Source organism: Sturnira hondurensis, unplaced genomic scaffold, assembly GCF_014824575.4.
Source record: "Sturnira hondurensis isolate 20B ecotype Veracruz unplaced genomic scaffold, ASM1482457v3 Scaffold0022910, whole genome shotgun sequence".
Taxonomy (NCBI): Eukaryota; Metazoa; Chordata; class Mammalia; order Chiroptera; family Phyllostomidae; genus Sturnira; species Sturnira hondurensis.
The window spans coordinates 11,775,059-11,797,381 of NW_028095541.1; the positions used below are offsets into that span (position 1 = coordinate 11,775,059).

At 51.7% G+C, this 22,323-nt stretch overlaps 1 long non-coding RNA gene across 7 annotated transcripts; it reads left to right on the plus strand.

The window, feature by feature from the left end:
- Positions 1-10,881: 10,881 nt before the first annotated feature.
- Positions 10,882-21,180, plus strand: LOC118980549 (uncharacterized). 7 transcript variants are annotated; one of them, XR_005065122.1, is made up of 4 exons: positions 10,882-11,599; positions 15,029-17,423; positions 17,565-17,863; positions 21,160-21,180. It is a non-coding gene; the product is annotated as an uncharacterized LOC118980549 (long non-coding RNA). The 7 variants fall into 7 exon arrangements; XR_005065126.1 differs by lacking the exon at positions 21,160-21,180 and adding an exon at positions 13,594-13,596 and having other exon boundaries at positions 15,064-17,423; positions 17,565-17,889; XR_005065127.1 differs by lacking the exon at positions 21,160-21,180 and having other exon boundaries at positions 15,029-17,083; positions 17,230-17,423; positions 17,565-17,889.
- Positions 21,181-22,323: the final 1,143 nt, after the last annotated feature.

The window sequence follows — 22,323 nt, forward strand, 5'->3', positions numbered from 1 at the left end:
AGTGGTACCTTCTATCTCCTGCCCAGCGTCTCCTCAGCCAGACCCAGGAGCTCACTGGGTACTCTTTCTGTTTCCCATGTTACCACAGGTGATAATGCTCCCAAGCATTCCATCCAGACATTGGTAACAATTTTCTCACTGTCCTCTGACCTCTCGTTAGCAGTCTCTTTGAGATCCTCCCGGCTTTTCCTCCATGCCTTGTTCCAGAGCCAAGGCCATGTATTGGGTTTTTGTTACTGCAGCAACCCACTTTCAGGTAGTAACTATTGTTCTGATTTTCTATTATAGCGTAAAAGATTACCCTAAAATCAGTGGTTTAAAATAACAATCATTTTATTGTTTTTCACAATTTTGTGGATATGAAACTCACATAGAGACTACACTGGGTCAGTTTGTGGTACTCAGCTAGTCGGGGGGCTGGTCTGTGGGGCCCAGATGGCTCTGTCCACTTAGCCGGTCCTTTGGAAAGTGGGGCTAACCAGAGTCCCTACAGATGGCCTCTCTAGCACGGCAGCTGGGGGATCAGGCGTATTGCACTGCAGTCAAGGCTTCCAGGGAGAATATTCCTAGAGACTTTTCTTAACACTTGGGTTAGAAAATAGCACATCATTGCATCTATTGTCTAGTGAATAAAGTTGTCTACTGAAGAGAAGAGGGTACAGCCCCCAGTTCTCAGTGAGAGAATTATCAAGGAATTCATGGCCATTATTGGTCTTTCATACTCCTTCTTCATTTCTGCTTTCTTTCTTCTGTCTGGAGTGACATGTGAAGGCTGGAGTAGCAGCAGCCATCTTGGACAATGAGGAGTTGTTGGGAATAAAAGGCATGCCCTGCAGATCAGCAAGCTAGAAGAAATCTGGATCCCTGACACCATGGACAACCACCAAAGCCCTGATCTGTCTACCTCTGAATTTTTAGAATGTCAGAGAAAATAATTATCCTTAAGTCATTGTTAGTTGGGGCTTTTCTGTCACTTGTAGCCAAACACCTAACAATAGTTTGGAGTACAGTGTACCCTTTGGTAGCTCAGAGTTACAGATTGAGGAGACTCTTCTGTGCCCCATAACCAGAGTTTCCTGGAGCACCACGTATGGGATTTGTAGAAGCTCCCCTATAATACCTTACATTGTAAGAGTCCTGGACTCACACTCTGATCTCATCACTTCTTTCAAGCCAAATGTTCGGTCAGACTGAAGTCCAGCACAGTGTGGCCCGGACCTACCTCTCCAGCCTGACTTGCCCGCAGTCCTCCGCACCCGACCCTGCGGGGAGCCCGAGGTCCCACTGCCCTGTGCTGTGCTGCCTGTGGATGTTTATGTCTGTGGCCCTCCCCCATGTTTTTAGGAGAGAGCTCAAATCTTCTTTCACCAAAGAATCTCTAGAATCACAAACAAAAGGGTTTCTCCTTCTCCTGGACTTTTACAGGAATCATGGTTCAAACCTCTCACTTGACATCACATTCCACTGTCAACAGAAGGTTTTGTTTTTTTTATTTCCCCCACGGCACATACCTCAGCTCTCCAGCTAGATTCTGAGTCACCAAAGGGCAGGGGCCTGTGTCACTCTTCTCTGGGTCTCCAGTGGCTGGCTCGTCATGGCCAGCTCTGCTCCCAGGAGACCACACACCCGGAACAAGCTGTGTCATCTGCCAGCAAAAATGCGGAGAGGAGGAAGAACGTGCCGTTCACAAAGACATCCCTTCTGGCACACCTGCCGGGCACACATGGCCACCATTTCTGTCTCCCTCCCTCACTAGTCAGTCACTCAGTGATGCGAGTCCACCTCAGAAATCTCACCGTTCTGCTGTAAACCCAGAGGACGGGGGCCCAGGCTGCCTGCTGAGCTGACCGCAGCCTCTGGGCAACCTCAGCTGCTGCTTGACGCACGGACTGCCGTTGAGGCAGAGTCCTGTCTGCTCGAATTTCGTTCCACATCAGCACTGTGCCCAGCAATCAGGAACAACAATCAGACAGGACATGAGCATAGAAATGAGAATGTCTCAGCTTTGCCTGCAGTTGCTTGAGAGAAAACCAAGGTGTCCCCCACCCAGTGTCCTGCTAGATCCCACCTGCCACCCCCTCACCCCAACAGTCCAGCCTGAAGAGAACCAGGACGTACTCTGCGGGGACATCAGACAGCCTGTAGATGGGGAAGGCAGCTGAAAATGGCACAGATTCTGACTGCAACCTTTGGCCAATCTCAGCACTACTTTTCATGAGACCGGAAAGCCTGACAATGAGTAGAACTGACACCTGGGGAGATTATATTTAATGAGTTGTTTGGCAAGGACTATTTCTGAAATTAATTATCAATCACTTCTAATTATTTTTAAATGGCATTTATTAATCCCACAAGGCTTGGGGAAATGTATGTGCTGCTTTCAGGACCCACGAGGAGAGCCGTCCAGAGACCTGGCCGAGGCCGGGCCTGCAGCTCCTGACCTGGGGTGAGGCCTGGGTCCGGGGGGTGGAACCAGTGCCCAGTTGTCTTCCAAGAGCAGTAAGCAGGAGCCAGGAGAGGAAAATCCCGGCCTAAGCCAATTCTTACCCAGCACAGAAGGCCCAACCTCAGCCCCAAGCCTCATTAATAATTCAGCCCCATTTAATCCAGTACACTTAAAAACCTAGCACACCCAACTCGTGCCTCACTGTGGCAGAGGTGTGTGCCTAGCGTGCCCATCTGCACCACCAACAGGAGAAGCTCAGGAAGGAAGGGCAGTGCTCGGTTGTGGGCTCGACCCCCTGCCTTGGCTCACTCGACCAGAGCCCAGGAGCAGAGCTCTGGCTGAAGCTCCTGCCTTCCGGGGACCCTGTCTGGCCCACAAACAGCCGGACTGCACACACGGGAATCTGGTCAAACCTGGGAGTCACAGGAGCCCAAGTCAGCACCTCCCCCTGTACTTACCTGAATGGTCCAGGGGAGGAACCATGGTGAGGCTCACCCACCAGCATCTGCCATCCTGGCTGAAGCATGGGTTGCTCTCTCTACCCAAGATGCTCTTAATAAGACGTGCCACATGCCACACACCCACACCAAGGCATTTTCCGATGGGCCAGAGGCAGCTTCCCTCTCGTATGTGCCAAGAGCAGAAGTGGTGGCTTCTTTCTAGTGTTTGTGGCACCCAGCACAGAGCCCATGTGGGGCAGATGTTTCACAAATGTTGATCTAATGATGACAACTGTTCCCAGACCTGCATCCATGAGTCTTAGCATCAACCACCATGGTGTTGGGAGCCCAGCAACCCCCACACTCTGGGACAGTCATCTGTGAGAAGACGGAAGGCTGTACTCACGCAGGCGTCCATTCTTGCTCCCCTCCCACCAGCTGCTCTGTGGGCTCCAGTATGCTGGGGCAGGCTCTGCTTCCATTCCTTAAAGCTGGCTCACAGGGGCAGAGCGACAGTGGCCAGGATCTGAAGGCTTTGTTCCAGACCAGCCACTTTGGAAAATAATTTTCTTTTGAAACACGGCGAATGAAACTTAATGGAGAAGTTTGCAGAATCTCATTAGTCAAAACAGTTCTGAAATTCTTTCTTTCCTGGAAGTTGCATCAGCATTTCAGCAAACATTCAGCCACAGAGCCTCAGAAGGGATGAGCCTCACGGGTAATGCTCAGAAGACAGACGACAAGGCATCACGTAGCCTCGTACTTGAACAAGCGTCAAAATGAGCAGGATGCTGCTGTTTGTGGGGCCTTGGCAGAGACAGGATTTATGAGTCCCTGGTGACCTAGGCTGGTGCAGAGTTGGGCCTCCTTATCCTTACAGAAAGTGAGGCCATCAGGCCTGACCTCTTTCGGGCTGACCTGGAATGTCTACTGAAAGAAGGCTCAGTGCAAGGGAAACATTGACTTTGAAAGGGGGCTTCCTCCCAGAGCGAGGCAGGGCAGGGTTAGGACATCTGCCTAGGCCTAGAGAGGTCCTCTGCCTGGTGCTAGAGACTGAAGGAGACAAGTCACAGTGTGATAATAGGTCAGGGAATGTGCACAGCCTCCCTGGTCTGGGCCAGCAGAGGCCTGAGAAGGCCGCCCCTGACTCAGATCACCCCGGTGCAGGCAATCCGTGGGAGGTGTCCGCCCCAGACCTGCCCCTGCAACACATGACAATCTGACTCACACAACAACTCAGCTGGCCCTGAAATGGACTGGAATGGATCCAAGCAAGATTCTCTGGAATCTTAGCCCTTCTAGAGCCCATGGGAGCCCCTGAACTCCTGTGTTCTAGGGACACGTATTCCTGGAGTTTGTCTGGTCTATAACCTTACGGTCTTTCCCATATTACAGGGTTGGCAACCTCTTAAATCAGGGTCTCAGGGCCGATGCACTGCTTCTTGTGTTGATTTTTTTAATGTAAAATATTAATTAAAGAATTTTCCTTTAACTGAGTATAATCTAATCACCCTGCAATGATTTACACTTAAAAGATGAGGCACCACCAAAGAAGGACTCGATATTGGCACCGAGCACCACATTTGCCTGGGGTCCTGCTCTGCTGCTCCTGCCTGTCCCCATGCCCCAAACAGTCCTGTCATTGCTGGGGCACCAGTTTCCCGAGTGTGGAAAACGAGCGTCAGGCCAGCGCGTCTCCCCTCCAGGCCCACATCCAATGGCATTCTGACACATGGCACTGGCTTCATTGCCTCCCGCTGGTTGTCATGCCAATGGCTCCATCATCTCCCAGGAACCTCTGGTGAACCCTGGGGTTCAATGTGGCAGTTTGTCATCTCTAAAGGGAGGTTCTGGCAGAAATGACAGCGAGACACTAGATGGGTATCCTGGAAGGATGGCATCTCGTTGGGAGTTATTTCTTTTAAACCATCTGCTGGGAGTTGAGCACAGACTGAGCGGCTTCCCAAATCAGCACCTGCAGAGTTAAATCTTCGGCGACACATGCAAGATAAATACCAAAGGGTGGACCCAGAGAACCACAAATTGGGGAGTTTGGGTTTAGCATCAACTCCAGGCACCCATTTCTAGGGAGCAATCTGGCCATTTGGCACAGAGATTCGAGCCTGGGGCCTAACAACACTCAACACCTACAACTCAGTGTGCTCTGAAATGGGGCATCGCGTGTGGGAGGGAGGGGCCCCTTGCAGCCCCGAGCCTTCTTCCATTTCCCTGCAAATGATCTGCGCGGCTCTTGTTATCACTGATTCTAGCTCCACACTCACGTTTTATGTCTCGGAGATGGTGTTTATTGATACTAAACAATGCTCAGCTGCTATGCAGAACATCTGTGCCGCAGCTGCCACGGCCCCGACGGAGATTTTTGTAATAGTTGTGGATGATTTGTTAGCACGGCACGTACAGCACTGAGAGGGCCACATTCCGAGAGTTAAGGGCATTAGGGATAACTGGAAATTTGGGAGTTTTTAAGGTTCTTGTTAGGTGTGGTTCTGGGAGGTTGCTTGTTTCTGAAGTGTAAGTATCAATTGGAAACATGTTTATAGACATCAGCAAGAAGTTTGCATGGATACACCCTCCCAGTGCCCCGACAAAATAGTCTAAGAATTACATTGGAAAAGTGTCCAAGGCCACAGAGCAAGGTGCTGGAATGTTCTAGAACCAAGCCTGCTGGTAACAACTAATTGCCAACAGTTAAGCCTGTACTAGGCACAAAAGCAGGCCTTTCATGCTAGAGAATTTTTTGTTTAATTTTGCTTACTGATTTCAGAGAGAGCGGAACAAAAAACACCCATTTTTTGTTCCACTTATTTATGCATTCATTGACTGATTCCTTTATGTGCCCTGACCAGGGATTAAACCCGCGACTTTGGCACATGGGGACAATGGGACAATGCTCTAACCAAGTGAGCCACATGGTCAGGGTTATGCCAAAGGAGTTTTTAAAAACTACTCAGAGAGAAGGAATGCTGGGAGAAGAGGCTCTTATCCACTATCCTTCATTAGCATGTGAGCACATCACAGTATTGTTATGCTAAAAGCCCTAAGAGGTTTAGATAAGGAATAAATAAATACCTTCAATGTGTGTGGTGCCCTTGGCTTTGGATCTCTTTCCCCGTTACATTTTCTTGGGCCCACACACACTCAGCATTCTTTTCTTCTGAAAAGCCACTTATTTTCTGAAACGTGGGTAGTGCCTTGTCCAGAACACTGGGCTACCAAATTCTAGTGCTCCAGCCCTTCCAGGTCATGCGTTCACACCGCATTGTATCTGTGTTGTATGCCTACTGTGCGCAGCAAGCACTGCTCTAGAAACACGGTGGAAAACACATCAGAGGGGCCACTGGCCTCAGAAAGCAACACCACAAACGTACATAGATAAGCAAAAAGCAGAGGAAACACCAAATGCAGACAGCAAAGAGGGCTATGCAAGACAAAGTAGATGTTGTGTGGACAGTGATGAATGGGGTGGGGCTGCTTTAGAGTAGAAGGTCCAGGGAAGCTGGCTAACATTGGAACTGAGGTCTGAATTGCAAGAAGAATCCAGCACAGGCAGATGAGGAAGTCAGTATGTTCTAAGCAGTCCTAAAAGGCAGAACACTGGGCAAAGTTTGGCTCCTCTGTGGATCTGGAAAGCAGAGTGGCTGGGGTGGGCGTGGGGGGTGGTGATGAGTTAGGCAAAGTAGGCAGAGCCTTGCAGAGTAGGGCATACTGCTCCAAGTGCAAGGGAACCCATTGCACTGGGGTGGCCTGCGGGGGCACCGCCTGGCTTCCCTTCAGGAGAGAACCTGCTGAGAGGAGAGCAATCAGCTGACTGACTGCTTCTAGCTGCAATGCCACCCAGATCCACCCAGCATGGGACCTGAGGCCACACCCCTGCCCCAGGACCGACCAGGACAGGGGTAGGTAGAACTCCCCCATGGGCCAGCACAGGCTATCTAAAGCTGCACTTGCTAGCCCCCGCTCCAGTTTCCTGGCCTGAAGCTTCTCCCTGACCCTTCCTGCTCCTTCACCCCTTTATTCTGCACGGTATCTCCTCATGAGCCTTCGAACTCCATCTTGCCTTTGCTCCGCAGAGAGCCTGGCCTGGTGGAGCAGGTATCTGAGGGGAAGAACAGAGCTGTGGGTGGAGGACGGGGATGGAGCAGGAAGCCAGTCAGGAGGAGGTTCAAGTTATTCTGGCCCCAGGGGAAATGCTGCCTTTCCCATGAAACAGTCTTGGATGCTGCAGTTGAGATTCACAGCTTCGGCCATTCAGTGGGTGCATGGCACAGGCAGGGCATGGTGTTAAGCCCTGGACAGTCATACCCTGTCTTCACAACAATTCCACTCAGGAAATGAGGAGACGGATTCAGACAGGCTCCTGGTGCAGTGTTGCTGGGATGTGGCGGGCAGGAAACCTGTCCCACACTAGGCATTTGTCTTCCTGGTTATTCCATAGATACCTGGGACTCCTACTCCAAATTCTCCCACCAGAAATTTCTGAACCATCTCCGAAATCTCCAGGACCAACCCTCAGGTTTTGTACAAGCAGTACAAGCACTTCCAGAACGTGTGTGCTCCTGTCTGAATGCTGGTAAGCACCCCCTTTTCAGTGACAGGCCTGGCATCCCTCCCCCAGGCCATGCTGAGTTGCGTGCCGGTCACCTGGGGACCAGGTGAGCACCTGTTGCAGGCAGCACACAGGAGCTGGAGGAAGAAGCAAGTCCTGGCCATTAAGAGCTGAAATGGCAAAGACTTGAAGCCCATCCCCTCCAACCTGGGGAGGAAAGAGACCTTCCTCTTCCTTGCCCTGCTTCCCAGGCATGGGGCAGCCAGGGCCTCCTTCTGCAAAAATAACTTTTTCTTCTCTTTTAGGGGACTTGCAGCACCCACTCGGAGTACCCAGCGGAGGCCTACTGGCCCTCGAAGCCACAGGGAAGCTCATGGGCAGAAGCTGGAGTGCCATGCTCCCAGGAAGAAAGCTGGCTTGTTCTGGGAACACAAAGGACAGCTGCTGGGCAGGGATGGGCTGCGCATGCTAATGGCCTGGGTGCTGAGAGGACATGGGCTCTGCCCTGTGGAAGGCAGGGGAAGGCAGCTCGGGGCTCCCATCCTGGGCCAGCCCTGGCTGGGACCTAGGCAAATGGCTGCTGTGCATCCCCCTCATCCAGGGAAGGACCCAGCACTGATTGCCCACACCCCAAGTGGGCCCAGCCCTCCCCCAGGCCACCCTGAATCGCCTGTGCCCATCACCTGAGGACCCAGGCAAGCATCTGTTGCAGGCAGCACAGCATCTAAACATCCGTGCAAACTTAGACCAACAGGTCCTGCTGAAATGTGCTAACCATCTGCTTTTCCTTAGCTGTTTTTGAGCAAATTATGTTTATTACGTTAATTTATTTTACTGTCAACAGCATGGAATGACACAGTTGCTGCTAAACAACATCATTATGTAATCTCAGTCTGGCATATTACCAGAAGGCTTTTTTTTAATGTAAATGGAACAGGAATAAGTACAATGCTGAGTCCAGGATAGCAGGATGGTCAGGCCCGAGGTTCAGGCCTGCCTATGCCACCACTCACCTGTTCGGGGCCCAACTTCTCTAGGAGAGACAGTGCCGTCTGGGTGAGCCTCAGCCAGGACTGGGCATCTGATTTTTTTCTCTCAAAACTTCTTCCCTCAGCAAATCCTCCCATTTTCCAGGGGGTCAAGCCAGAGGACCCAGGCAGAGTCCTGAGCAGAGATAGGATATGCCACTCTAGAGCCCTCGTGATGCATCTGGGACTACCACCCTAACACCCAACAGGCAGGCAGCGGTTGGAATGTGGAGTAATTAAGTTTGTGACTGCCTGCCCCTCAAAACCAGTAAACTCCATTCTCCCAGAGAAGAGTGCTGCGTGGGAGAAAGAGAGGGTGAGAAGCCGCCTCTCAGAACCTACCAAATCAGTCGGTACATCGTGGAGTGGACTGCTCATTTGGAAGTGAAGAACCACAGAGAAGCACCATGCTGACTCAAATAGTTCCTCAGTTAGGTAATGAGCGACAGAAGGTACATGCAGTTTCCTGGGAGGAAAACAGAGCCTCAGACAGACCAGAGCCACCCCCCACACAGAGGCACAGGGTTTCTTTCATTCAGCTCCCAGGCCCTGGTGAAGTTCAGTCTGCGCACACACCAATCCAGGCCTGCCTGTGCAGCAGGAGCCAGACTTCCCTGCGTGATGGAGGGGAGCTTTGCCCGCTGACCCCTCAGAAGCTGAACAAATCCCCAGGCGGGATTTTTACAGCACCAACAGCCCACCTCATCAAGAGATTTGGTAGCCAGGTGGCTTCTGGGTGTCTCTGCAAATATTTGGTTTCCAAGAACGGGTCACATTGCACAGTTTAATATTGGGAGACTGAAAGGGCTGCAGCAATCAGCCTTTGTCCCCCTCCTGTCCTGTAGCCGCCAGTAGGCAGCCCATAAAAACGCAGGACTCATGTTCACACAGATGGCTGTTGGTTTTATGGGCTGGGGGAAAGGAGGGAGAGAAGATGGTCATGGCCAGGCTGCCAGAGAGCCTTGATTAAATGGGTCTCAGCTGCCAGGGACACCTGAGGCCTGGGGCCTATCGGGGACTTGATGTTCTTTGAGTGCTCCCTGCCCACCCCTGAAATGGACACAGGACTGTCCTACCCTGCCTCCCAGAGCCACCACCTAACCACCTCCTCCTCTCAGCATGGGGGCGGGGGGTGGGGCCCCTGCCCTTGCAGTATGGCCTCTGTAGGGCTGGCTCTCTCCCTCCTGAACCTCAGGTGGGCCCCCTGTGTCTGTGTCTATGCCCTCTCTGGGGGCCCAGTTACCCTGGAGAAAAGGCAATAAACTGGTTCACCCTTTAAAAGGTGCCTAAATTCTCTCTCTTAAAGGTCATTTCCCATTTAATTAGACCTTAGCTTTAAATCAAAGAAATTGGTATGTTGTGGAATACAGGAAAGGAGAGCCTCTAGTCCGCTGTGCTTTCAGCTCATTCAGGGACAAGAAGAAAGGAAGGAGGGACCACTTCCACCCTCGGTGGTCCCTCCTCTGAAGCCTTGATTTAATTCTGAACACCCTGGCTCTTAAAGGCAGTCTCCATGGGACCACAGGGACTGCTCACACTCCTGGAAAAGGGAGATAAAGAAATGCTTGGAAAGGTATTCTGGCCACGAGGTGGCGCTATTGCCAAGGGTGGTCGGTGGCCCGAAGAACGCGGGTGGAGAGTGAGAAGCAACCACACTGGGGAAGGAGACAGGGTAACTAGAGTCCTGTCTTTGTGGGTGCTCCCAGTCAGGAGTTCCTAACTCAGCGGGGACCGGAGGGCGGAGCTTAAAGAACAAATTGCAAATTCTTCCACATCCTTCTCCATCTCTGTTATAAAGCCTTGAGATTCTCTTAATGGCTGGGGGTGGGTAGAGAAGAGACATACATTGTGGTCCTTTGGATGTGTGTGTAGGGGATGCTGGAGAAGACACTGATCTGTGCAGGTTTAAGCAGAGTGGTCTTAGTAGGTTGTTGGGCAGTAAGGGCCCTGTTTCCGGGAGGCTGTGAACCGAACTCCGCAGGCGGCCTGGGCCTCGCAGAGTCCGGGCTGGCTTCTCAGCCTCTCCGCGGCTGCCCTGGAGGCTCTTCGCTCACGCCTCAGGGCTCCCTCCTTAGCTCCGGGGAAAGCAAAAGCATCTCTGCATGCAGAGCTTTCTTCACATAAAGTGATTACCACGTGTCGGAAATAAACTGCTGCTTTCTGTGTGTAATCACAGAACACTTCGGAGAACCGTGACTTTGGATCAAAAAGGGAAACTATTTCAAAACAAAACGCTGCAAGCTGTCTGTCTCTGGGCGGGGGTTGGGGAGGGTGGAGCGAGGGACCTAAAAAACAAACACAGAAAGTCCGTCGGTATCTCCTCAGCACTGCAGCTGACTTCCTGTGTAAACGAAAACCATGTGATATTCCATAAATGTTTCCAGCTCTGAAAGACAGGAAATGAAAACCATCACGGAAAAGGAAAGCTGCAGAATAAAAATTCCCAGTGCAGATAGCATTACAGCGACAGTGCCCTGGGACGAAGGCTGGGCCGCCTGCACAGACCCGCAGGTCATTAGGGGGACTGCTAACGCGGGCGAGGCGCCCCGCACGCTCGGAGCAGCTTCTGGGGGAGAAAATAGGGCGGCGGCGGTCACACCCACGGCGCTGGCGGGACCACTCCGCTTTCAATTAGGGACGGAGCTGAGAAAGTAGTCTTTTCTTCCCGCACGCCTCCCGAGGTCAGGTTACGACCTCTCCACTGTGTTCAATCGCGGTGGCATCCATATGCATGAGAGCTAATTAACTCTGAAAGGCCCGGCTGGCTGGGTCCACCCCGCCGCGCAGGGGTGGATGGGGAGTGGGCGCCCAGCTTGGCAGCCGGTCTCTGCAGCTGCTCCGTCGGCCGCCGGAGCGCGCACACGTGCGCAGGGAGCGCGGCGTCTCAGCGGCGGGACCTGCGGGGCGAGGGGAATTAGCCGCGTCATTTCTGGCCAGCCTAGCAACACGTGTGTGCTGATCCTGATGGCTCCTGCCTGGCCGCAGCGTCCCAGGGCCGCGTGCAGGAAAGGGACGTGCATTCTAAAGGAGACTTAAGGTTTGGGGTTGAACTTGTTCTGGCTTCAGGGAAGATGAAACCAGGATCAGGGACCCAGTGCAGGCTGCCCCTGGGAGCTGGGTAAGTCAGCCCACCTCTCTGGGCTCTCTGCAATGGCCTGCTGGACATGAGGTTGTTGGAGTGGAGAAAAAAAGGTCGTGTCCCGTGTCCTTTCCACTTACAAATAAGTCTGAGGAGGTCTAGCCAACCTCCATAGTTTTCCTGGCTGAGTACTTTTAGGTTTCCCAGTTCACGACAAGCCAGGAGGTGCCTAGTTTCCATGAGATGGTGATCGGTGGGGTTAACATTTTCTACTTCTTCCTGTAGATTCCTTTTAGATTTTAGAAATTAACTTGAATGAGCTTCAGCGAATTAGAGGAAATTTATTGCTTGTGGACCCACAGCCTGGGATGCAGCCGTTCTAAAGGACATTCCTTTTGCCTTCACTCAACTTTTCTTTCTTCTGCTGGTTTCCTTTTGTTAGCCGACTGGCTTCCTGCAGCCCGTTCCTCAGTCTACCTGGCGAGCTACACGGTACCGCCCACCCTTCATCAGTTGACTGCTGCTCTGCGTAACTGAGGGCCTCTGGGCAGCTCCCTGCAAACTGCCCAATTTTCAGGGAAGACATATGGGATTGGCCCAGCTAGGATCACGTGCCTAGTCTTGATCCAATCCACTGTGAGGGGAGCCAGTCACATGATACAGACGTGGCTGCCACAGGGCCTGCCTTGTGGGTGGGGTACTTAAGGGGCGAACAGGCCCGAGATGCCAAAGGTTTCCTGCTGTACTGAGTCAGAGCTGATTTCAGTGGGTACGAGGTAGCTTTCTCGAACAGGGCTCTCTGGGCTCGTGACTCAGAGCTGGCTTCCCCTTATGGTAAAGAGGAAGGGCGGAACTCCCTCTATGGAGCTTGGAGGCACTCAGAAGAGCAGACCTGACTTTCCTCAGCTCCAGCTGGGAGTCGGGAGTGAAGCCATAGGCCTTGCAGTGAGCAGAGTGGAGGAGAAGCTGACTCTTCCTTGGAGAGACTTCTGTGGCCTGGGGCTGAAGAAGGAGGGTGACTGCTGGGGTGGGGCATCAGCTGCGCCCCTTCTGTCCTGCATTAGAGCAGAGGTCCGAGTCAAGAAGAGAGGAAGACCAAGTATGAGATGGATTGACTCCGTAAAAAAGCCATAGCATGAGTCTGCAGGACAGGGCACTGTGGACATCATCATTCAGAGGGTCGCTGGGAGTTGGAGCCCACTCAGCAGGGCAGGTAATACACAGCAAGTCAAGCCCAATGCCTCGTGTTCGGAGGGAACCAGAGCTACCTGCAGATGAGACTACCTAATCAGACCTCGTGAGGGCGGATCAAGTAGGGAAGTGAAACATTCAGAGCTCTTAGTCATCACAAATAAAATATTTTTGGCTGGTTCCACAGAAAATGGATTTATTAAGTGTGTTAGTCAGGGTGGGCTAACCCTCTATCAACCCCATATCAACCCCCAAAGTGACTTAAACAATAAGAGGCTTATTTCCCATTCACGGCACAGTCCAGTTGGCTACTCAAGGACCCACCCTCCTTGCTGCTAGTGCCTCCACCTTCCTCTAGGGTTCTTGTCTTCCACTGGATCCTGCTGAGAGACGAAACAGCGCCAGAGGATTTAGGGGAGATGATCTACAATCTATCACCATTGGACAGAACCCAGCTGGGTGATCAAACCCAGCTGAAAGGGGAGCTGGGACAGGCAATCCCGCTCTGTGTGCCTGAGGACTGAGAGAACACGGGTCCAGTGAGCATCTAGCCATTCTCTCAGGTGGTTACATGGAGTTAGAGTACTAAGTCACAGGCAGGTGGGAGGGAGAGTTGAGGTGACCTTCGAGGATCACTCCCTGAAATCAGCCACAGACTCCATGTGTAGGACCTGGCAGTCCTGCTACGCAGAAGCACTGAAGGCCAGAAACCTGCTTGACTGCATGTGCCACCTCTGCTAAAATGAATGCAACTTCAGTCCCAGGGCTTGGCTTGGCTTCGTCTGGGCAGCAGCCGCCACCACTGAAGGCTGATGTCTCTGCCGTCACCCAAAACACTCCAGAAAGTTCGGAGGCAGCAAGCAGGCTTTCCTCCCTTTTCCGCTCCCCCTGTCTCCACCCCACTTTCACTTCAATTTACACTTCCACATTCCTGTCTTGAATGGGAGTCTTTAAAGGGTCAAGAATTCATCCTTCCTGCAAGGGAGGCTGGGAGCTTGAGTTTTGATTTTGTTCTGGGAAAGCAGGATCCACGCCGTGCATTTGTCCTGCAGTGAGGAGATAGACAGTCCTGAGACCAAGTTCCACCACTGGGGTGAGAAGGGATGGAGACCTTTAGCAGTTGCAGTTCTGGCTATGTCTGGATAAAGTGGTGTCAAGGAGAAACTATAAATTGTTTTCAAGCAGTTCTAAAAGAAAAAAACAAAAAGGTCAATCAGCAGAAATCTTGGTCCCGGGAGTTAGGATGGTTATTCAAGGCGATCTGTCTAGTTTCTACGCAGGAATCCCCCTCTTCCTGCCCTCTGATCAGTCAGCACCACTGAAATATTCAGTCACGGGTGACTCAGTGCTGCCTTGTAAGGCAGTATTTGGGTCTCTTTTTGTTCTTAGAATGTTCTTTTCAGTGAAGCAGAAATCTGACTTTTTTTAGAACTGCCACCACTGACTCCAGTGCTGCCCTGGAAAGCCACATGAACAAGTTTGTCCTTCGATAGGTGACAGTTTTTCTGTTCTACCACCCAGTCCTTGTTCTACTCTTCTCAGGGCTGAACAGCCTTACTTCTTTCCCCTGTCCTCACTCAGTGATCTGCTTAAGAGAGAGACCTGTGATAGAAGGTCAGAATAACGACTTCCCACTGGCCCACTTCTTAGGTGGTTAGATGCTGTTAGAATACTGAGTCCCAGGCAGTGGGAGTGAGAGTTGAGGTGACCTTCCAGGACCACTCCCTAAACCCAGCCACAGACTCCATGAGTAGGCCGTGGTGGTCTCTCCATACAGGAGCACTGAAGGCCAGAAACCTGCTTGACCACAGGTGCCATGCTGTGAATTTCACTAGTCCTCAGAACTGTCTCACAGAGATGCATGACCACTCCAACTTGTCCTCCGGGACATTGGTGGGCTGAGAATCCAGACTGTAGAAGAAATCCCCCCAAACTAGGGTTCAGATCAAGATTTGAAACCACTGTCCCAAGTTCTAGACACCGCTTCCATTGGGTCCCAACCTCCCTAGATCTGTCCCAGGGCCCCCATCTATGTGCTGGGCCCTGAGCCTGTGCGTGTTCCCAAGTCCCAGGAGACCTGGCCTAGAGGCACTCAGGGCCTCCGCTGTGGGGACGGTCACATCAGCACCTTTGAACAGTTGGCGGGGACAATAAAGAGAGCTGCTCTGGGGACATAGGACTAAGTCCTTCAGGAAAAGCCACTACAACATTACCTCGAATGTGTACAGTGACTTATAAAATAAAAAAGACCATTTCACTCTGAATTTTTTCTTTTAGGAAAAAGAAAATATATTTATGTTATCTTTCGGAAGCCACCAGCTGTCATCTCCACTGCACTTGCCCTGACAGGTCCCCACGAGGGAGGAAGAGCCCATCTACTGGAGGAATCATCGGCCGTTGTGCGGAGCTGCTCTGGAAAAGACTGCAGTGATAGGCAGTGTCTCGGCCAAGGTCGAATGTGGGAATTTCACAGACACCTCAACCGGCCAGCCCGTGCACTCAGGTTATGCTTCATTTCAAAAGTCCTAGATCTTTGCTGTGCTATCTTTACCCATTCTTTTTATTGTTACAAAGAAAAATAGGTGTGTGTTGTCAAATACCTGAAAAGTACATGCGAATGTAAAGAAAAAATGAAAATGGCCACTGCTGATGATTTAGTGCCTATTGTCTGGGTTGTTACACATTTATTTGTGGATAATAACATTAACTTTGTATAGACAGTGTGCAGACATTCTGCTCATATAGTACTGTATTCGTGAGCATTTTGCTGTTCAGCTTTGTTGAGAAGATGGTTTTAGGGCTGAATCACATCCCTTCTTTCACGCGCTGTCCTCAGTCCGAAATTCTCATGTGTGCCAGGCACTATTGTAGGCTTTGGGAGTCCAAAAGTAAATAAGAAAGGCAGTATCTGGCTCCCTGGGGCTCCTCACCTGGTGGAAGGGGCAGAAGTAGGAATCGGCCATTAACAAAAGTGGTGAGTGTGATGGAAGGGGACAGGCCATCACGCTGTCAGCAGGGCAGGGGTGGGGTGGCTTCCCCAAGGAAGTCCTGCTCCAGCAGAGCCCCACCGGCTGTGCGCTGCAGGAAGTGGTCAGACTCTGGGGGCTGGAGGTGGGAGGAATGAGGAACGGGACTTGGCTGTTAACTGCTTGTGAGGGAGGAACGAAGGATGTCTTCAAGGTTTCTTGCTTGAGCAGCCAGGCAGGTAGCCCCGTGACCAACCTGCTGGTCTAGAAATTACACTGTTTCCATGTTTTCTTTCTTTCACTAGTAATAATGCTCAATGAACATGCTTACACATAAGTCTGTGACCCCCTCTCTCTGTGTGTCCTCAGGATAGAGGGGTTCCTGAGTGGTATAGGATGGCAGTGTTTCAGAGTTTGATAAGGGTCTTGTCAAATCACCTTCCCACCCAGGGCCACGAGAGGACTCATTCTGCCGCTCCCTGCAGTTATGGAATGACTGTGATAGTGGAATGTGTGTTAGTTCTCCCGAGTGGCCATCACTGTTTGAAGAACATCACATATTTTCACCTATTAGATTCTCACGACCACCACTCTAAAGTAGGTGCTATTGTCCTCACATCACGGAGGAGCTGGAGGGGACCCAGAAGTGACCACTTGCCTGCTGACACCTCACTTAGAGCTGACGCTTAACCCAGCCAGTCTGACTCTGCGGAGCCTTCTTTTCAACACACAAGGTAGTCTTTTGTTTAATGTGGCCAATTTCATATTTTTACAAGTTTCTATTTCCTTGAACACTACTAGTAAATTGGAATATTTTAATGTTTTTCCTTTTCTATCATGTTTTTGGACATGCATGTTTGCATGTATGTGGTGAAGTATGTGGAGTGCTTAGTATGGTGTGTCATATGGGTTGTGTGTTTAGGTTCTGTGTGTGCCGATGGTGGTACATGAGCATGCATGTGTGGAGTAGTGTGGGTGTTTGGGCCTACGTGCATTGTCCGTTTACACCCACAAGGTCATAGAGGTCTGGAGTCATGTAGGTCAGTGGAAACTTGGGCAAGTTATGTTTCTGAGGGGATATCAGGACGTCCCTTTCCTCTTTGGAAGAGTCAGGGGCCTCTGAGATGGCCCAGAACACTGCTCACAGCGATGCTTGCTACAGTCTGGGTGGCGTTTGGCCATGGGCCTGTGCTCCACAGTTGCATCTCTAAGAATCTGTGTGGGCCACAGCTGGTGTCTGCCTGACTGTGAGGTTTCCTGTTGCACAATGAGACTTGAAGAACAGCCCAAGACCCGGCCTGAGGGACGCCGAGCTCTGCCCAGCACTCTCTGTGTGGTCAGGAAGGAAGGATGTGCTTGCTGGCAGGTAAGGGACCCACAGGAAGTCCCTCACCGAGGGACAGGAGGCTTTGTTCCACTTCTCTCACCCTTTCTCAGCTCCACTGAGCTGCTTCCCCTGTGGGCCTTGCAGGGGCCCCTCGTCTTCCTGCACCGTCCTTCCTCTTTCCACAGCTACATTTTGGGGAGCACTTACAGTAAGGGGCTTCCTACATATTGAAGACTCTGCATCCTGCTGGAACACAAGCAGACACAGTGGGGGATGGAAACAGTATTGATAGGTGGAGCACGCAGACCCACGGCACACTAGGGGACCGTGTGAGACAGCACAGCGTGCTGGACTGCCCCTTCTAAGCAGTGGCCTTCAGGTAGCATCCTGGCTGGACCCAGGGGGGCCCTAGTACCTGGTGGGCACTGTCCTGCCTGAGCTGGAAGTAGGGGGTGAAGGGAAGCCCCAGCCTGAGCAGAAAGTACAGTTGTAAATGGAGTGAATCTTTTTACTTTACCAGAACCAGATGTATAAAAGTACCAGGAAAAGAAAGGAAGCCAAAGGTTAAAAAAACAGACTACTGCCATCAGGAACAATGAAGTTTTATGGCCATGCTTGTCAATGGCGTGGTTTACGAGTGAAAACTCAGTGCCAGACTCACTGTGCAGGACGGGGCACAGCCGAGGCGCCGCCTGCCTGGGGTGAGAGCCGAAGAGAGGCCGGCGTCCCGTGCATGAGCCTCAGCGTGGAAGCTTACCTGTGCCTGAATTCTCCAACATCAATCCTGTCACCTCGATGACTAAAGTCCTGGCATTGTCTGTAGTGATCAGATAGTGACTTCAACATTGCATTCCTCAGCAGCCACATCTGCTGGGTGACAGTCCTATGAATACCAGATGGAACCGTGCTGAGAAATGGGTTCACAAGTATGAGTGTGTACACAATTCAGACACAATCAGAACATCACCTGCTCCCCTGCTCAAAACCCTTGAGCACTTCCCACCTTTCTCCTTCCATCCATCCCCTCCCTCCCTCCCTCCCTCCCTTCCTCCCAGTGAAGTAGGAGGCCCCCCAGGCCCTGCCTTGGTAGGGCCCCACCAGCCCTCTGGCTGACTGCCCCACCCCATCCTGACCATCCTGCACTTCTCCACCAGGCAGGCCCACCCCCACCGGAGGCCTTTACTCCTGCCCGGACACTCTGTAGGGATCCATGCCTCCCCTAGCCCAGGTGGGGAGCACAGTCCATGCTTCTGAAGAAGGTGGCTTCTCTACCAAAGGAATTCAGAAGCCGTCAGGTGCGGGGGGGGGGGGGGGGGGNAGTGGGGGGGGGGGGGGGGGGGGGGGGGGGGGGACAGGGATGGGAGGAGCTCTTGGCAGCACGGGATGAGGATTGAGGCATTAGCGGCTTAAAATGGAGAGAATGTGTCGACCTGGGGATGGCACTCATGACTGGGGGTCCATCCCTAACAAAGGCAGCCAGAGCCCATCAGTCCTCCTCATGCCAAGGAGGGCTCCTGAACACAGGGCGCGATGATGCACTTCAGTACGTGGGTGAAGGTGCTGGATTCACCCTTGCGAACTGTTGCACGAGAGACCGGAAGGCTCAGGATGTAGAGCAAATAGCTGTGAGAGTGGGTTATGCAGAGCAAGAGGAAGGGGCACTTCTGGCAGTACAGGCACTAAAATCCAAAGACCCTAGAATATTCTTGCTTATAGAGTCCCTTCACGTCTTCAGATCCTGAGGACAGGGCTTTTAGCAAGACCTACCCAGGCCTGGGAGCTGCAAGGGAGCTTCCTGACTCATTTAGGAAACAGGACACATCCGACCTGAGCCCTCTAAGTTACCGGTGGCTTTTCCACAGTGGTGTGTGTGATGCTGTGTACGCACCCTTGCATGATTTCAGTGAAAGCAAAGGGAAGCTCATGGTGCCCTGGCTGATGGAACCAAAATGTTATCACAGCATACAATAATGCTAGGCGGTGGGGAGTGCTGAGATAAACATAGCGTGATCGGAGTGCAGACTCACCCACTTAGAGAGACGGAGAATGCGGAGACTGATGGGCGAGCTGCCCAGAGAGAGGCAGTACCCATGGCTTTGCCCACCCCTCATAGTCTGGGCTCCTTATATCTTACAGAATTAGCTGTGGACCAGCTTTTGTTTTGGAGCCAGGCAGGACATTATGCATCTGATTCTTGCAACATGTGTTTTCCTTCTTGCCCACCTTGCCCCTCACCCCCTTGGATGCCCAGCCCAGCTGACATGGGTGAACGTCTCTGGTCACAGGCCTGACCAGGACCTGTGAGCATTAGCTTCCAGTCACTGTTGTCCCTCTTCAGGTGAGTGAGGGGCATGATTCATACCTACTGCTGCAGGGCACAGCAGGGCCCGTAGGGGCCCTGAGTCAGCAGCACAGGCCTGAGGTACGGGCTGGAGGGAGGCACAGTGGCCACGGCAGGCACCACCCCCTTCCTTGGTCCCAGCTGGCTGTGTGCTGCAGGCAGCAGGCAGCCAGTGAGCATCTCTCTGAGCTCACACATCCAGAACCTCCCCTACACTTCCCTCTTCCGCCAGCCCAAACTGCCGAGGCAAACGCAAGGCCCCATCCACAACCTGAGCTGGGCTGGAGGTGAGTGCTGTTAACTTAATGTATCGCTGGAGATGGAAGCCGAATGTGCTGACTGTGTTCATTCTAATAACTCGGAGGGAAAAATCCATATTGCAAATTACCTTACTTACTTTGGCTTTACATGAACTATTTATTCCATGGGAACCGCAGCGTGTTCATCATTTTCATTCTCCTCGAGGCAGCACGAAATGGCACACGGATGATTTAAGGAATTTCTCCTCCTACCTGTAAAAGGAGGGCTAGTAGAGAGCGTGTAGACACTGACATCTGTAAAAATAATTGATTCAGGTGTGGCTTTGGTCCTTATGTCTGAATAGTCTCCACATTTGGTCACAGTACATGGTGACCCCCCTCCCTGAGACAGAGGAGAAGACAGCCATCCGTGACCTACTCTCCACGGGGTCTCTTATCATCCCGAGGACGTTCAGGCCTTTGCCGGGAGCTGGGGCGCTGAAGAAGTGAGAACAGAAGGGGTCACTGCCCACAAGGACCAGTGTCAGTAATGCAAGAGGGTGTAAACTGAGTGTCTTAGACATTCAGGTGGCAGGGTGGTTGCCTGTCTGTTAGAAATAAAGGGAGAGGAGACGCCCACCCTGCCACCCTCCTCTGTGCCTGCACAGCACCCATCCTGGGCTTCCCCAGCATCGAATGAGGCACATCGCATCCTGTGTTGAAGTTTACGTTCAAAACCCGGGGGGATTTAACAACCAGCTGGGGGTCAGACCCAAAGCCACATCCTCGGCCCTCAGATCTGCCCCTGGTCCACTGCACTCGGGGTGAGGGGGTAGGGAGGAGATTATTTTAAGATGAAGATATCACATAAAGGAAGGAGGGAGACAAGAGGGCCAGTGGTAACCGAGGACACTGAGGCCGCTGTGGGGGGCCTTCCTAAGGACAAGAGACCCCGGCCCCATAAAAAGGCCGGCTCCCAAGGTGGTCGCACATGGACCTCCAGCGAGCACTGGTGACTCTACTGCTCCACCCTTCAGAAGGGGGCAGGGCTGACAAGCAGGAGGAGTCACTTGGCCCCGGGGGTTTGGAGGAAGGTTCCAGGAAAGTCAGGAGTCCCTAAAATATAGTTTTCTGGACCTAGGGGTATTCCGGCATGTTCACCAGAGGCCAGGATGGGAGAGCCCTTGTTTAAAATTCATAATTCACAACCATGTCATATCCATCATATATTAAAAAGAGGATTTTCTTTAGAGCCTAAACATTAAGAGGTCTTCATGGAAATTTCAACTGAGCCTGAAAACAGTATTTTTCTGAGGGTTATAGACTTTTATTAATACTGAGACAACTATTTCCAATCCCTGGCATTTTGACCCATTTCACTGAACAGCGAGGAAAAACCATATTGCCTGTGCTTTTGATAGTGTTGTTATGTCAGGTGGCAGCGATTTCAACTTAAATGATTTAAATGATTCTCTCTTTCTTGAATGGGGAAAGAAAATTAGTAGGGCAACTTGCAACCTGGTTTTCCCAGACAGACGTTTCAGCTCGCCTGTCTCGAGGACAAAGTCTGGGCCGGCGCAGAGAGACTGTCCTGCAGCACGTCCCAAAGGCTCCAGCCACTGAGCTGGGAGGCAAGAGGAGGAAGACACAGCTTTCCCTGGGGCAGAGCCACCAGCCAGGGCTTCATGAGAGCCTGTGGAGGACTGTGGCATAGAGAGGTGCTAAGCCTCCCAGAAGGGGGCCGAGCACAGGGGGCTCACATAATGGAACGTCACATTTAGCAAGACAGTAAAAACGGTCTCAAGAGGAGATTCCATTTGAAGTGTTCATAACAGTGTTATTCATAAGAGCCCCCCAAACAAGCCAAATGTCCAACGACTGCTGATAGACAAAACTGGCCTGTCCAAATGGTGAACTACACTCAGCGATAGATAGGACTAAAGTTCTGACGTGTGTTACAGTGTAGATGCATCTGGAAACATCATGCTAAGTGTGAGAAGCCAGACACACAAACCACATATTATGTGATGCATTTCTATGAAATGTCTAGAATGGGCAAATCTTCAGCGACAGAAGGTAGGTCGGCCGTTGCCTGGCGCTAGGGGAGATGGTTGTCGAACTCCAAGAATACACTGAAGGCCATTGTATTATACACTTTAGTCGTGTGGATTGTGTGGCATGTAATTTCTATCTCAGTAAAGCTTTTTTTTTTTAAGGAGGTGAAGTTCAAGGTGGGCCCTGGAGGTTAGATTGCAGACCCCCAGAGGACTGACAGGCTCCTTCCATGGGAAACGTCTTCAGGGCTGAGGTGAGAAGTGGTGGGGTTAGAGCTGCAGCGTCCTTCCTCCGGGGGGGACACGCTCAGAGATGCGGTGACTGCCATCAGGCTTGGGCATCACAAAGAGTTTCCTCCAGCTCTGCTGAGGTGTAACTGACAGCAAAATCGCAGTATATTTAAAGTGTACTAACATTATGGTCCTTGTGATCTTATAGACCTTTGTATTTTGAAAGTGTGCCTTCTTTCAGGTCCTTGAGTGACATCCATCATATTTAGCTTTATTTTTTTTGTGAGAACTCTTGAGTTCTGCTTTCTTAGCAAATTTCAACGATACAGTACCTTGTTATCAACTAGGGTCGCCATGCTGTGATTAGACCCTCAGACCTCATTCATCTTATAACTGAAACTGCACAACCTCCGC